The 14,947-nt window shown below is 46.3% G+C and overlaps 1 long non-coding RNA gene across 1 annotated transcript in view; it reads left to right on the top strand.

Annotated features, from left to right (window-relative positions):
- LOC140128517 (uncharacterized) overlaps nt 1-14,476 on the top strand; it is a 111,953-nt gene extending 97,477 nt beyond the window's left edge. Inside the window, exon 3 of the long non-coding RNA XR_011855145.1 lies at nt 14,312-14,476. This is a non-coding gene — a long non-coding RNA (uncharacterized lncRNA). The remainder of the gene's footprint in view (nt 1-14,311) is intronic.
- The last annotated feature ends 471 nt before the right edge of the window (nt 14,477-14,947 follow it).

The following is a 14,947-nucleotide window of genomic DNA, read 5'->3' as shown; positions in this document are numbered from 1 at the left end:
GTGGGAAAATTTAGTAGGGGTTGGATTTCAATTAGGCACTAACTCAGTGTCATCTCATCTGGCATAGTAGTGTGCTTTGATACTTGGCTAGAAAATAGCCATAGGAGAATACAAAGAGCTTACTTACGCCTACAGTAGCGTTCTATATATTTGATTTCTGGTTGATCTGCTGGTGGCTGTACTTTCTGCAGTGCATGTACTAGCCAATTCTGAGCAATTTGTAGTGAGACTTGCGACCGCTGTGTTCTGCGCTTAGTGACGCACATATCCATAGCAAAGACCGAAGTGGGAAAATTTAGTAGGGGTTGGATTTCAATTAGGCACTAACTCAGTGTCATCTCATCTGGCATAGTAGTGTGCTTTGATACTTGGCTAGAAAATAGCCATAGGAGAATACAAAGAGCTTACTTACGCCTACAGTAGCGTTCTATATATTTGATTTCTGGTTGATCTGCTGGTGGCTGTACTTTCTGCAGTGCATGTACTAGCCAATTCTGAGCAATTTGTAGTGAGACTTGCGACCGCTGTGTTCTGCGCTTAGTGACGCACATATCCATAGCAAAGACCGAAGTGGGAAAATTTAGTAGGGGTTGGATTTCAATTAGGCACTAACTCAGTGTCATCTCATCTGGCATAGTAGTGTGCTTTGATACTTGGCTAGAAAATAGCCATAGGAGAATACAAAGAGCTTACTTACGCCTACAGTAGCGTTCTATATATTTGATTTCTGGTTGATCTGCTGGTGGCTGTACTTTCTGCAGTGCATGTACTAGCCAATTCTGAGCAATTTGTAGTGAGACTTGCGACCGCTGTGTTCTGCGCTTAGTGACGCACATATCCATAGCAAAGACCGAAGTGGGAAAATTTAGTAGGGGTTGGATTTCAATTAGGCACTAACTCAGTGTCATCTCATCTGGCATAGTAGTGTGCTTTGATACTTGGCTAGAAAATAGCCATAGGAGAATACAAAGAGCTTACTTACGCCTACAGTAGCGTTCTATATATTTGATTTCTGGTTGATCTGCTGGTGGCTGTACTTTCTGCAGTGCATGTACTAGCCAATTCTGAGCAATTTGTAGTGAGACTTGCGACCGCTGTGTTCTGCGCTTAGTGACGCACATATCCATAGCAAAGACCGAAGTGGGAAAATTTAGTAGGGGTTGGATTTCAATTAGGCACTAACTCAGTGTCATCTCATCTGGCATAGTAGTGTGCTTTGATACTTGGCTAGAAAATAGCCATAGGAGAATACAAAGAGCTTACTTACGCCTACAGTAGCGTTCTATATATTTGATTTCTGGTTGATCTGCTGGTGGCTGTACTTTCTGCAGTGCATGTACTAGCCAATTCTGAGCAATTTGTAGTGAGACTTGCGACCGCTGTGTTCTGCGCTTAGTGACGCACATATCCATAGCAAAGACCGAAGTGGGAAAATTTAGTAGGGGTTGGATTTCAATTAGGCACTAACTCAGTGTCATCTCATCTGGCATAGTAGTGTGCTTTGATACTTGGCTAGAAAATAGCCATAGGAGAATACAAAGAGCTTACTTACGCCTACAGTAGCGTTCTATATATTTGATTTCTGGTTGATCTGCTGGTGGCTGTACTTTCTGCAGTGCATGTACTAGCCAATTCTGAGCAATTTGTAGTGAGACTTGCGACCGCTGTGTTCTGCGCTTAGTGACGCACATATCCATAGCAAAGACCGAAGTGGGAAAATTTAGTAGGGGTTGGATTTCAATTAGGCACTAACTCAGTGTCATCTCATCTGGCATAGTAGTGTGCTTTGATACTTGGCTAGAAAATAGCCATAGGAGAATACAAAGAGCTTACTTACGCCTACAGTAGCGTTCTATATATTTGATTTCTGGTTGATCTGCTGGTGGCTGTACTTTCTGCAGTGCATGTACTAGCCAATTCTGAGCAATTTGTAGTGAGACTTGCGACCGCTGTGTTCTGCGCTTAGTGACGCACATATCCATAGCAAAGACCGAAGTGGGAAAATTTAGTAGGGGTTGGATTTCAATTAGGCACTAACTCAGTGTCATCTCATCTGGCATAGTAGTGTGCTTTGATACTTGGCTAGAAAATAGCCATAGGAGAATACAAAGAGCTTACTTACGCCTACAGTAGCGTTCTATATATTTGATTTCTGGTTGATCTGCTGGTGGCTGTACTTTCTGCAGTGCATGTACTAGCCAATTCTGAGCAATTTGTAGTGAGACTTGCGACCGCTGTGTTCTGCGCTTAGTGACGCACATATCCATAGCAAAGACCGAAGTGGGAAAATTTAGTAGGGGTTGGATTTCAATTAGGCACTAACTCAGTGTCATCTCATCTGGCATAGTAGTGTGCTTTGATACTTGGCTAGAAAATAGCCATAGGAGAATACAAAGAGCTTACTTACGCCTACAGTAGCGTTCTATATATTTGATTTCTGGTTGATCTGCTGGTGGCTGTACTTTCTGCAGTGCATGTACTAGCCAATTCTGAGCAATTTGTAGTGAGACTTGCGACCGCTGTGTTCTGCGCTTAGTGACGCACATATCCATAGCAAAGACCGAAGTGGGAAAATTTAGTAGGGGTTGGATTTCAATTAGGCACTAACTCAGTGTCATCTCATCTGGCATAGTAGTGTGCTTTGATACTTGGCTAGAAAATAGCCATAGGAGAATACAAAGAGCTTACTTACGCCTACAGTAGCGTTCTATATATTTGATTTCTGGTTGATCTGCTGGTGGCTGTACTTTCTGCAGTGCATGTACTAGCCAATTCTGAGCAATTTGTAGTGAGACTTGCGACCGCTGTGTTCTGCGCTTAGTGACGCACATATCCATAGCAAAGACCGAAGTGGGAAAATTTAGTAGGGGTTGGATTTCAATTAGGCACTAACTCAGTGTCATCTCATCTGGCATAGTAGTGTGCTTTGATACTTGGCTAGAAAATAGCCATAGGAGAATACAAAGAGCTTACTTACGCCTACAGTAGCGTTCTATATATTTGATTTCTGGTTGATCTGCTGGTGGCTGTACTTTCTGCAGTGCATGTACTAGCCAATTCTGAGCAATTTGTAGTGAGACTTGCGACCGCTGTGTTCTGCGCTTAGTGACGCACATATCCATAGCAAAGACCGAAGTGGGAAAATTTAGTAGGGGTTGGATTTCAATTAGGCACTAACTCAGTGTCATCTCATCTGGCATAGTAGTGTGCTTTGATACTTGGCTAGAAAATAGCCATAGGAGAATACAAAGAGCTTACTTACGCCTACAGTAGCGTTCTATATATTTGATTTCTGGTTGATCTGCTGGTGGCTGTACTTTCTGCAGTGCATGTACTAGCCAATTCTGAGCAATTTGTAGTGAGACTTGCGACCGCTGTGTTCTGCGCTTAGTGACGCACATATCCATAGCAAAGACCGAAGTGGGAAAATTTAGTAGGGGTTGGATTTCAATTAGGCACTAACTCAGTGTCATCTCATCTGGCATAGTAGTGTGCTTTGATACTTGGCTAGAAAATAGCCATAGGAGAATACAAAGAGCTTACTTACGCCTACAGTAGCGTTCTATATATTTGATTTCTGGTTGATCTGCTGGTGGCTGTACTTTCTGCAGTGCATGTACTAGCCAATTCTGAGCAATTTGTAGTGAGACTTGCGACCGCTGTGTTCTGCGCTTAGTGACGCACATATCCATAGCAAAGACCGAAGTGGGAAAATTTAGTAGGGGTTGGATTTCAATTAGGCACTAACTCAGTGTCATCTCATCTGGCATAGTAGTGTGCTTTGATACTTGGCTAGAAAATAGCCATAGGAGAATACAAAGAGCTTACTTACGCCTACAGTAGCGTTCTATATATTTGATTTCTGGTTGATCTGCTGGTGGCTGTACTTTCTGCAGTGCATGTACTAGCCAATTCTGAGCAATTTGTAGTGAGACTTGCGACCGCTGTGTTCTGCGCTTAGTGACGCACATATCCATAGCAAAGACCGAAGTGGGAAAATTTAGTAGGGGTTGGATTTCAATTAGGCACTAACTCAGTGTCATCTCATCTGGCATAGTAGTGTGCTTTGATACTTGGCTAGAAAATAGCCATAGGAGAATACAAAGAGCTTACTTACGCCTACAGTAGCGTTCTATATATTTGATTTCTGGTTGATCTGCTGGTGGCTGTACTTTCTGCAGTGCATGTACTAGCCAATTCTGAGCAATTTGTAGTGAGACTTGCGACCGCTGTGTTCTGCGCTTAGTGACGCACATATCCATAGCAAAGACCGAAGTGGGAAAATTTAGTAGGGGTTGGATTTCAATTAGGCACTAACTCAGTGTCATCTCATCTGGCATAGTAGTGTGCTTTGATACTTGGCTAGAAAATAGCCATAGGAGAATACAAAGAGCTTACTTACGCCTACAGTAGCGTTCTATATATTTGATTTCTGGTTGATCTGCTGGTGGCTGTACTTTCTGCAGTGCATGTACTAGCCAATTCTGAGCAATTTGTAGTGAGACTTGCGACCGCTGTGTTCTGCGCTTAGTGACGCACATATCCATAGCAAAGACCGAAGTGGGAAAATTTAGTAGGGGTTGGATTTCAATTAGGCACTAACTCAGTGTCATCTCATCTGGCATAGTAGTGTGCTTTGATACTTGGCTAGAAAATAGCCATAGGAGAATACAAAGAGCTTACTTACGCCTACAGTAGCGTTCTATATATTTGATTTCTGGTTGATCTGCTGGTGGCTGTACTTTCTGCAGTGCATGTACTAGCCAATTCTGAGCAATTTGTAGTGAGACTTGCGACCGCTGTGTTCTGCGCTTAGTGACGCACATATCCATAGCAAAGACCGAAGTGGGAAAATTTAGTAGGGGTTGGATTTCAATTAGGCACTAACTCAGTGTCATCTCATCTGGCATAGTAGTGTGCTTTGATACTTGGCTAGAAAATAGCCATAGGAGAATACAAAGAGCTTACTTACGCCTACAGTAGCGTTCTATATATTTGATTTCTGGTTGATCTGCTGGTGGCTGTACTTTCTGCAGTGCATGTACTAGCCAATTCTGAGCAATTTGTAGTGAGACTTGCGACCGCTGTGTTCTGCGCTTAGTGACGCACATATCCATAGCAAAGACCGAAGTGGGAAAATTTAGTAGGGGTTGGATTTCAATTAGGCACTAACTCAGTGTCATCTCATCTGGCATAGTAGTGTGCTTTGATACTTGGCTAGAAAATAGCCATAGGAGAATACAAAGAGCTTACTTACGCCTACAGTAGCGTTCTATATATTTGATTTCTGGTTGATCTGCTGGTGGCTGTACTTTCTGCAGTGCATGTACTAGCCAATTCTGAGCAATTTGTAGTGAGACTTGCGACCGCTGTGTTCTGCGCTTAGTGACGCACATATCCATAGCAAAGACCGAAGTGGGAAAATTTAGTAGGGGTTGGATTTCAATTAGGCACTAACTCAGTGTCATCTCATCTGGCATAGTAGTGTGCTTTGATACTTGGCTAGAAAATAGCCATAGGAGAATACAAAGAGCTTACTTACGCCTACAGTAGCGTTCTATATATTTGATTTCTGGTTGATCTGCTGGTGGCTGTACTTTATGCAGTGCATGTACTAGCCAATTCTGAGCAATTTGTAGTGAGACTTGCGACTGCTGTGTTCTGCGCTTAGTGACGCACATATCCATAGCAAAGACCGAAGTGGGAAAATTTAGTAGGGGTTGGATTTCAATTAGGCACTAACTCAGTGTCATCTCATCTGGCATAGTAGTGTGCTTTGATACTTGGCTAGAAAATAGCCATAGCAATAGGATAGCATTGTTTGGTTTTAAAAACTCAAACAAAAACAAAAAACACAAAAAAAAACAAAAAACACAAAAAAAAACAAAAAACACAAAAAAAACCCAAAAAAAGTTAAAAAAAAAAAAAAGTTATAACTCTCATTTTAAAAATGTTTAACCCGAGGGCCAGGGGTAGAGGACGAGGGCGGGGACGTGGGCGTCCAACTACTGCAGGGGTCAGAGGCCGTGGTCCTGGGCGGGGTGAGACACCACCTGCTGATGAGGGAGCAGGGGAACGCCGCAGAGCTACACTCCCTAGGTTCATGTCTGAAGTTACTGGGACTCGTGGTAGAGCACTGTTGAGGCCAGAACAGTGCGAACAGGTGATGTCGTGGATTGCTGACAATGCTTCGAGCAATTTGTCCACCACCAGTCAGTCTTCCACGCAGTCCACCCATGTCACCGAAATCGCCACTCCTCCAGCTCCTGCACCTCAGCCTCCTCCCCCCCAGTCTGCCCCCTCCCAGGAAAATTTGGCATTTGAACCGGCATACTCTGAGGAACTGTTTTCTGGACCCTTCCCACAGTCACAAACCACTTGTCCGGTTGCTGCTGAGCAATTTTCCGATGCCCAGGTTTTCCACCAGTCACAGTCTGTGGGTGATGATGACCTTCTTGACGTAGTGGAAGTGTGTAAAGAGGTGTCCGACGATGAGGAGACACGGTTGTCAGACAGTAGGGAAGTTGTTGTCAGGGCAGGAAGTCCGAGGGGGGAGCAGACTGAGGGCTCGGAGGATGATGAGGTGACAGACCCAAGCTGGGTTGAGAGGCCGGGTGAACACAGTGCTTCTGAGACGGAGGAGAGTCCTCGACCAGAACAGGTTGGAAGAGGCAGTGGTGGGGCCAGACGGAGAGGCAGGGCCAGAGCTGGTGCATCAGCGCCAAATGTGTCAACTAGTGAAGCTCCCGTGGCGAGGGCTCTTGCGGCGAGGGCTAGATCTTCAGAAGTCTGGAGGTTCTTTAAGGAAACACCGGATGACCGACGGACTGTGGTGTGCAACATTTGCCAAACCAGGCTCAGCAGGGGTTCCACCACTACTAGCTTAACTACCACCAGTATGCGCAGGCATATGAATGCTAAACACCCCACTCAGTGGCAACAAGCCCGTTCACCTCCGGCCGTGCACACCACTGCTCCTTCCCCTGTGTCAGCTGCTAGTCAGCCCCCTGCCCAGGACCCTGCCACAAAAACCCCATCGTCGCCTCCACGATCCTCCACAGCATCCACCAGCGTTCAGCTCTCCATACCCCAGACGCTGGAGCGGAAACGCAAATATAGTGCAACCCACCCGCACGCCCAAGCCCTTAATGTGCACATCTCCAGATTGCTTAGCCTGGAGATGCTGCCCTATAGGCTAGTAGAGACCGAGGCCTTTCGCAACCTCATGGCTGCGGCCGCCCCTCGGTATTCGGTCCCCAGCCGCCACTACTTTTCCCGATGTGCCGTCCCAGCCCTGCACCAGCACATGTCAGACAACATCATCCGTGCCCTGACCAACGCCGTTTCTGACAAGGTCCACCTGACCACGGACACGTGGACGAGTGCTGCCGGGCAGGGCCACTATATATCGCTGACGGCACATTGGGTTAACTTGGTGGAGGCTGGGACCGAGTCTGACCCTGGGGCTGCTCATATACTGCCGACGCCGAGGATTGCGGGGCCTACCTCGGTCCAGGTGTTTCAGGCCTACTATGCCTCCTCCTCCTCCCACCCCTCCTCCACCTCCTCCTCCGAACTACCATCCGTGGGCACGGCGCCATCAGTCGGTAGCTCTAGGCACAGCAGCAGTGCCGTCGCTAAGCGACAGCAGGCGGTGCTCAAACTGCTGAGCCTAGGCGACAAAAGGCACACCGCCCAAGAGCTATTACAGGGCATCACGGCGCAGACTGATCTGTGGCTGGCACCGCTGAACCTCAAGCCGGGAATGGTTGTGTGTGACAACGGCCGTAACCTGGTGGCGGCTCTGCAACTCGGCAGACTGACACATGTGCCATGCCTGGCCCATGTGTTAAATCTGATAGTTCAGCGTTTCCTCAAGACATACCCCAATCTGTCTGATTTGCTCACGAAGGTGCGCCGCATCTGTGCGCATTTCAGGAAGTCCAGCCCAGATATTGCCACTCTCAGGGCAGCGCAGCGCCGCCTCCAACTGCCCGCTCACCGACTGTTGTGCGACGTGCCCACGAGGTGGAATTCAACACTGACCATGTTATCCAGAGTTTACCAGCAGCGCAGAGCGATTGTAGACTGCCAGATGTCAACTTCCACCAGAACTGGTAGTCAGGTCAGTCAGCTTCCTCAAGTCTACAATGAGGAGTGGACGTGGATGTCTGATATCTGTCAGGTGCTGAGTAACTTTGAGGAGTCAACACAGATGGTCAGTGGCGATGCCGCCATCATCAGCCTCACCATCCCGCTGCTTGGCCTGTTGAAAAACTCTCTGGTCAGCATGAAGTCGGAAGCTTTGCGCTCGTCACAAGAGACAGGGGAAGAATATTCCCTTGTTGATAGCCAAAGCACCCTCAGGTCTGTTTCTCAGCGCATATCGGAGGAGGTGGAGGTGGAGGAGGATGAGGAGGAAGAGGAGGAGAATGTTGGCGAGACACAAGAGGGGACCATTGTTGAGTCCTTCACTGTTCAGCGTGTATGGGCAGAAGAAGAGGAGTTGGAGGAGTTGGAGGAGGAGGAAATGGACAGTCAGGCCAGTGAGGGGAGTGAATTCTTACGCGTTGGTACTCTGGCGCATATGGCAGATTTCATGCTAGGCTGCCTATCCCGTGACCCTCGCGTTCAAAGAATTTATTCCAGCACCGATTACTGGGTGTTCACTCTCCTGGACCCACGGTACAAGCAAAATCTTCCCACTCTCATCCCTGCAGAGGAAAGGAGTGTGAGAATGCATGAATACCAGCAGGCCCTGGTGCACAAGCTGAAACAGTATTTCCCTTCTGACAGCGCTAGCGGCAGAGTGCGTAGTTCTGCGGGACAAGTAGCGAGGGAGAGTAGGCGAGCAGGCAGCTTGTCCAGCACTGGCAAGGGTACGCTTTACAAGGCTTTTGCCAGCTTTATGTCACCCCAGCAAGACACTGTCACCTGTCCCCAGTCTCGGCAGAGTAGGGCTGATCTTTACAGAAAGATGGTGAGGGAGTACGTAGCTGACCATACCATCGTCCTAGTGATCACACAGCTCCCTACAACTACTGGGTTTCAAAGCTGGACATGTGGCACGAACTGGCGCTGTACGCCTTGGAGGTTCTTGCCTGCCCTGCCGCTAGCGTCTTGTCCGAGCGGGTTTTCAGTGCAGCTGGTGGCATCATCACCGATAAGCGTACACGCCTGTCGACTGACAGCGCTGACAGGCTGACGCTTATTAAAATGAATAAAGGCTGGATTTCTCAGAATTTCCAATCTCCACCAGGTGAAGGAAGCTCAACCTGAATAATTGATCCACTCCTCCTCCTCCTCATTTTCCTCCTTCTCCTCCTCTTTGTACAATAAAGCAGAGGAAAATGGCTATTTTTTGACAGGGCCCACTGGCTCTTGCTATAGTACTTCATGCATTTAATTTTTCTGGAGGGCCACCTACCCGGTCCTCTGTTTGAAACAATTTTTGTGAGTGCCACATACAGGCACTCAATCTATTCCATTTTTCTGGAGGGCCACCTACCCGGTCCTCTGTTTTAAAAAATTTTTGGGACTGCCACATACAGGCACTCAATCTATTCCATTTTACTGGAGGGCCACCTACCTGCTCCTCTGGTTTGAAAAATGTTTGGGACTGCCACATACAGGCACTCAATCTATTCCATTTTACTGGAGGGCCACCTACCTGCTCCTCTGGTTTGAAAAATGTTTGGGACTGCCACATACAGGCACTCAATCTATTCCATTTTACTGCAGGGCCACCTACCTGCTCCTCTGGTTTGAAACATTTTTGGGACTGCCACATACAGGCACTCAATCTATTCCATTTTACTGGAGGGCCACCTACCTGCTCCTCTGGTTTGAAAAATGTTTGGGACTGCCACATACAGGCACTCAATCTATTCCATTTTACTGCAGGGCCACCTACCTGCTCCTCTGGTTTGAAACATTTTTGGGACTGCCACATACAGGCACTCAATCTATTCCATTTTACTGGAGGGCCACCTACCTGCTCCTCTGGTTTGAAAAATGTTTGGGACTGCCACATACAGGCACTATCCAAATTAAATTGTCTCCATAGCAGCCTCCACACGTTGTCTCCATTGCTACCTCCAAAAGTCGTCCATATAGCTGCCTCCATACATCGTCCCTTTATCAAACGAGGTGTGTCAGGCAGAAATTTGGGTTGTTTTCATGGATTCCACATCAAAGTTGTTAACTTTGTCGCCACCCTGCTGTGTTATCCACAAAATATACTGGCAAACTTTTACCATTTAGGGATATTATTTCAGCGCTTCTTGCGCATCTGTTTACATTCCCCTCACCCGGCATATCCTAAACTTATAAGAACGCTACTACACTTGATCTTATACAAAAGGTTCTTAGAAGTGCTGTTTGGGGAGTAGCCTAGAGACAGGGGCTTGGATTGGCGAAAGCTCGCCTGGCAGCGGAGCGCCAGCTCCATGCGCATCATGCGCTTCTTGCGCATCTGTTTACATTCCCCTCACCCGCCATATCCCAAACTTATAAGAACGCTACTACACTTAACTTGGTGCAGGCTGGGACCGAGTCTGACCCTGGGGCTGGTCATATACTGCCGACGCAGAGAATTGCGGGGCCTACCTCGGTCCAGGTCTCAAAGGCCTACTATACCTCCTCCCACCCCTCCTCCACCTCCTCCTCCTCCGAATTACCATCCGTGGGCATGGCGCCATCAGTCGGTAGCTCTAGGCACAGCAGCAGTGCCGTCGCTAAGCGACAGCAGGCGGTGCTGAAACTGCTGAGCCTAGGCGATAAAAGGCACACCGCCCAAGAGCTATTACAGGGCATTCCACATCAAAGTTGTTAACTTTGTCGCCACCCTGCTGTGTAATCCACAAAATATACTTGCAAACTTTTACCATTTAGGGATATTATTTCAGCGCTTCTTGCGCATCTGTTTACATTCCCCTCACCCGCCATATCCTAAACTTATAAGAACGCTACTACACTTGATCTTATACAAAAGGTTCTTAGAAGTGCTGTTTGGGGAGTAGCCTAGAGACAGGGGCTTGGATTGGCGAAAGCTCGCCTGGCTGCAGAGCGCCAGCTCCATCCCAAGATCCAACTAACATAGTTGCAGCACCTTTAATCTACTACTAGTTCACTGCCTCCATAATAATAATAATAATAATCTTTATTTATATAGCGTCATCATATTCTGTAGCGCTTTACAAATCATAGGAAACAAATACAAATGTAATGTAACAGAGCACAACATTTGTATGGAACAACAGGAGTGAGGTCCCTGCTCGCCAGAGCTTACGGTTTATGAAGATGATGGGGTAACACGAGGTAAAAGAATATTTAATGGTCAAGCCATTCTTCTTAGGGAATAGAAAAAAATATAATAAATGGAATTGCTGTCGCTTGAACCACTCAGCCGTCATCTTATATACCAGGTCCAGGGTGAATGGGACTGCAGAGAAGTCTGGTGCCTGTTGGTTGCTGGATAACAGATGGGAGGACGACACAGGACGGGTTAGTAGAAGAGTTAAAACTTCATGCAGTTAATGAGTGTTATAGGCTTGCCTAAAGAAATGGGTTTTAAGAGCACGTTTGAAACTTTGGAGGTTAGGTATTAGTCTGATAGTCCGGGGCAGAGCATTCCATAGAATTGGTGCAGCTCTAGAGAAGTCTTGGAGACGCGAGTGGGAGGTCCGCACTAGGGTAGAGGTTAATCTAAGATCACTGGCGGATCTAAGAGCACGGGTTGGGCGATAGACTGAGATAAGAGAGGAGAGGTAGGGGGGTGCAGCATTATACAGAGCTTTATGGATGAGGGTTATTATTATTTTAAACTGTATTCGAAAGGAGACTGGCAGCCAGTGCAGCGACTGGCATGAACTGTAAGCATACATGGTCCCCTTATCAAACGAGCTGTGTCAGGCAGAATTTTGGGTTGTTTTCATGGCTTCCATGTTAACTTTGTCGCCACCCTGCTGTGTAATCCACAAAATATACTGGCAAACTTTTATCATGTACCGATATTATTTGAGCGCTTCTTGCTCACCTCCTTTGGTTCCTCTCTGACACCCATTGGTTTGAAGCCTGAGTCCAATTAGGGTATGTCGCCATGCCACTCTCTAGCCTGCTGCCGCTGCCTCTGCATGCCGTCCCCTATAGTGTCAGGGTCAATTATTGGATGTTTTAGATGCTATCTAGCTTCATTCTGTCACTCTGTCATGGCCATGCTGTTGCCCATAATTTTGGCATAATGGTGCGATTAGGCAGCCTCAGAGGCATCCATGCATGCTGCCCCTGCTGTTTCCTGTCCATTTCCGTGGTGTTTCCATCCTTTTCTGAGGTTCCCAGGTGTTTGGCCAAGCTTCCCTGTGCAGAGCCTTGGTCCCCTTGAAAAATGCTCGAGTCTCCCATTGACTTCAATGGGGTTCGTTATTCGAGACGAGCACTCGAGCATCGGGAAAAGTTCGTCTCGAATAACGAGTACCCGAGCATTTTAGTGTTCGCTCATCTCTACTAATAATGTCAAATAGGAAAGAGTATCCTTAGAGACTAAAACTATTACTGTTATGAATTACAGCCTAAAATCTGACTCAGGCCTCATGCACATGAACGTATGCTCAACTGAGCCTTAGCCCAGTCCAGAATACAGCTAGGTGCAAGGGAGAGGAGGAGTGAGCGCTCCTCAATTCTCCCGTCTCCATTGAAAGTCAAGCGGCTCATTCATGGTGCGATGAGACGGCATGCCATAAACTTTGCAGCTGGATCATTGGCCCCTATAAATTTGTGTAAACAAGGGCTGACTGTGGGTTAGAATAATCTTGTGTACCACAGTAGGTGCCACAAAGTATAAAAACATGTGCATGAACCCTTCTTCTGTTGCAAAATTCCATATGCCCCTTTCTATGGATCTGGTGGTCTTCAGTTGTTTATAGACACCACCAAACACATTGGGGCACATTTACTTACCCGGTGTGGAGCTTACAGAAAGCACATCATCTAATGATAATGCACGCGATTCACTAAGATTGTGCGCCTGATAAGGTGCATGTGTCACTTCCCTGCTCAGGTCCGCCGGAGTTCACCTTCTTCTTCCTGGTGCATTTAAGTGCATTGTCTTGCGACTCAATTTGATTCAGTCGGATAATCTAACAGCACGCCCCTCGATTTCTGTCACATGGAAGCCAGCGAAGCTGCGCCACAATCTGATCGCGTGCGACACAATCCCAGCACAAACCCCTGTTACATACCTGTCAAAGCTGCGCAAATCCAGAAAACAGTGCCCCATTGTGGTGTTAAATCTGGAAATTTGTGCCAAAATAGGGTTTGTTTGATTCATCTTAAGTCTGGCAGGGTATTAAGTCTGGCATTCAAGTCTGAGTTTGTGATTTTTTTTTAAGCCTTGCAACAATTATAAAGTTTCTGGATCCTGATGATCAGGGACCAAAAAAGTCAGTCCAAAAAAAAAGAATGCACCAGAAAAAGACATAACTAGAGGTATTAGAAAAAAGGATGTGATAAATGCCCCTAACGACATATACCATTGTTTTTAGTAAATACTCCAGATGTTATACTGTTTATAGAGGAGGAAGTAGATTTAATATTACTGTAAAATTCTATTATTTCAATAATATTTGTGTTGGGAGATTCTTTTATCTGGGAGATTTTGATCCACAAACATATTGGGGGTCATTTACTAAGGGCCCGATTCGCGTTTTCCCGACGTGTTACCCGAATATTTCCGTTTTGCGCCGATTGTACCTGAATTGCCCCGGGTTTTTGGCGCACGCGATCGGAATTTGGCGCATCGGCGCCGGCATGCGCGCGACGGAAATCGGGGGGCGTGGCCGAACGAAAACCCGACGTATTCGGAAAAACCGCCGCATTTAAAAAAAAAATTGTGTCGCGAAAATTTCACTCACCTTCATCCTGGGTAGGCCGGTGTATTTCGAGGCATTCCAGCGGACTTCAGCGCAGCAGCGCCACCTGGTGGACGGCGGAGGAACTGCATTGATGAATCCCGGCCGGACCCGAATCCAGCGCAGAGAACGCGCCGCTGGATCGCGAACGGACCAGGTAAGTAAATGTGCCCCATTAAGTTTTATTATCTGCTGCCTCCAAGTGGTTACTGCTGATATTGGTTCTATATGTTTTTGTATGACATATAAGCCCTTTTTCTCATTGTGCCTTGCACAGTAATACATAGCAGAATCTTGAGGGCTCAGGTGGTCTATCTGTATATAGCCTGTATTAATGGTATTGTCTGATGTCATTGTGAATCTTCCTTCAAATGATGATGCATATTTTGTTTCTCCATTCTCAGGGTCAATCCTCCCAATCCATGTCAATCCTTTTCCTGGAACCTGTTGAATCCAGTGCATGTAGATGCTTGTGATGTCAATTCCAGATGCCTTACAGGATAACTTCACACTATCTCCGGGTTTTCTGATTTCTGAGGAGGGTTGGACAAACTGAACCTGTGACAACACTCCTGTAAATTAGAAATGACCCCATCAATATTCAGATAAATGTGAAATAAATGTGATCTATTTATGTTATTGTTTTCTGACTTACCATGCAGTAAAGATACAAACAACATACACCAAAGCAGGAACATGTTGTATAATGGCCCTGTTATGGTTCACAGTCACCAACAACTGATGTAGTTCAGCTTATTAACATGCAGAACAGAGTATATGAAGAGCTATCTTTGCATAGGGGGTGTCAATTATCATCCCATAGCATATATAAATAGGTAGGGCTATACTACAGCAGTTTTCTGGTTAAAGGAGTTGTCCGAGAATAGAAAAACAGGTCTGCTTTCTTTTAGAAATATCACCACATTTGTGGAAGGGTTTGGGCTGATATGTATCAATATTCTATAGCTAGCATCTTTAGAGATCAAAGTCAATGTACCTAACAAAAACTCCAGAACCACAATATATCAGATACATAAATT

Source organism: Engystomops pustulosus, chromosome 1 (genome assembly GCF_040894005.1).
Source record: "Engystomops pustulosus chromosome 1, aEngPut4.maternal, whole genome shotgun sequence".
Classification (NCBI taxonomy): domain Eukaryota; kingdom Metazoa; phylum Chordata; class Amphibia; order Anura; family Leptodactylidae; genus Engystomops; species Engystomops pustulosus.
The sequence above is the reverse complement of the archived record's forward strand: the minus strand, read 5'-3'. Positions and strand labels throughout refer to the sequence as shown.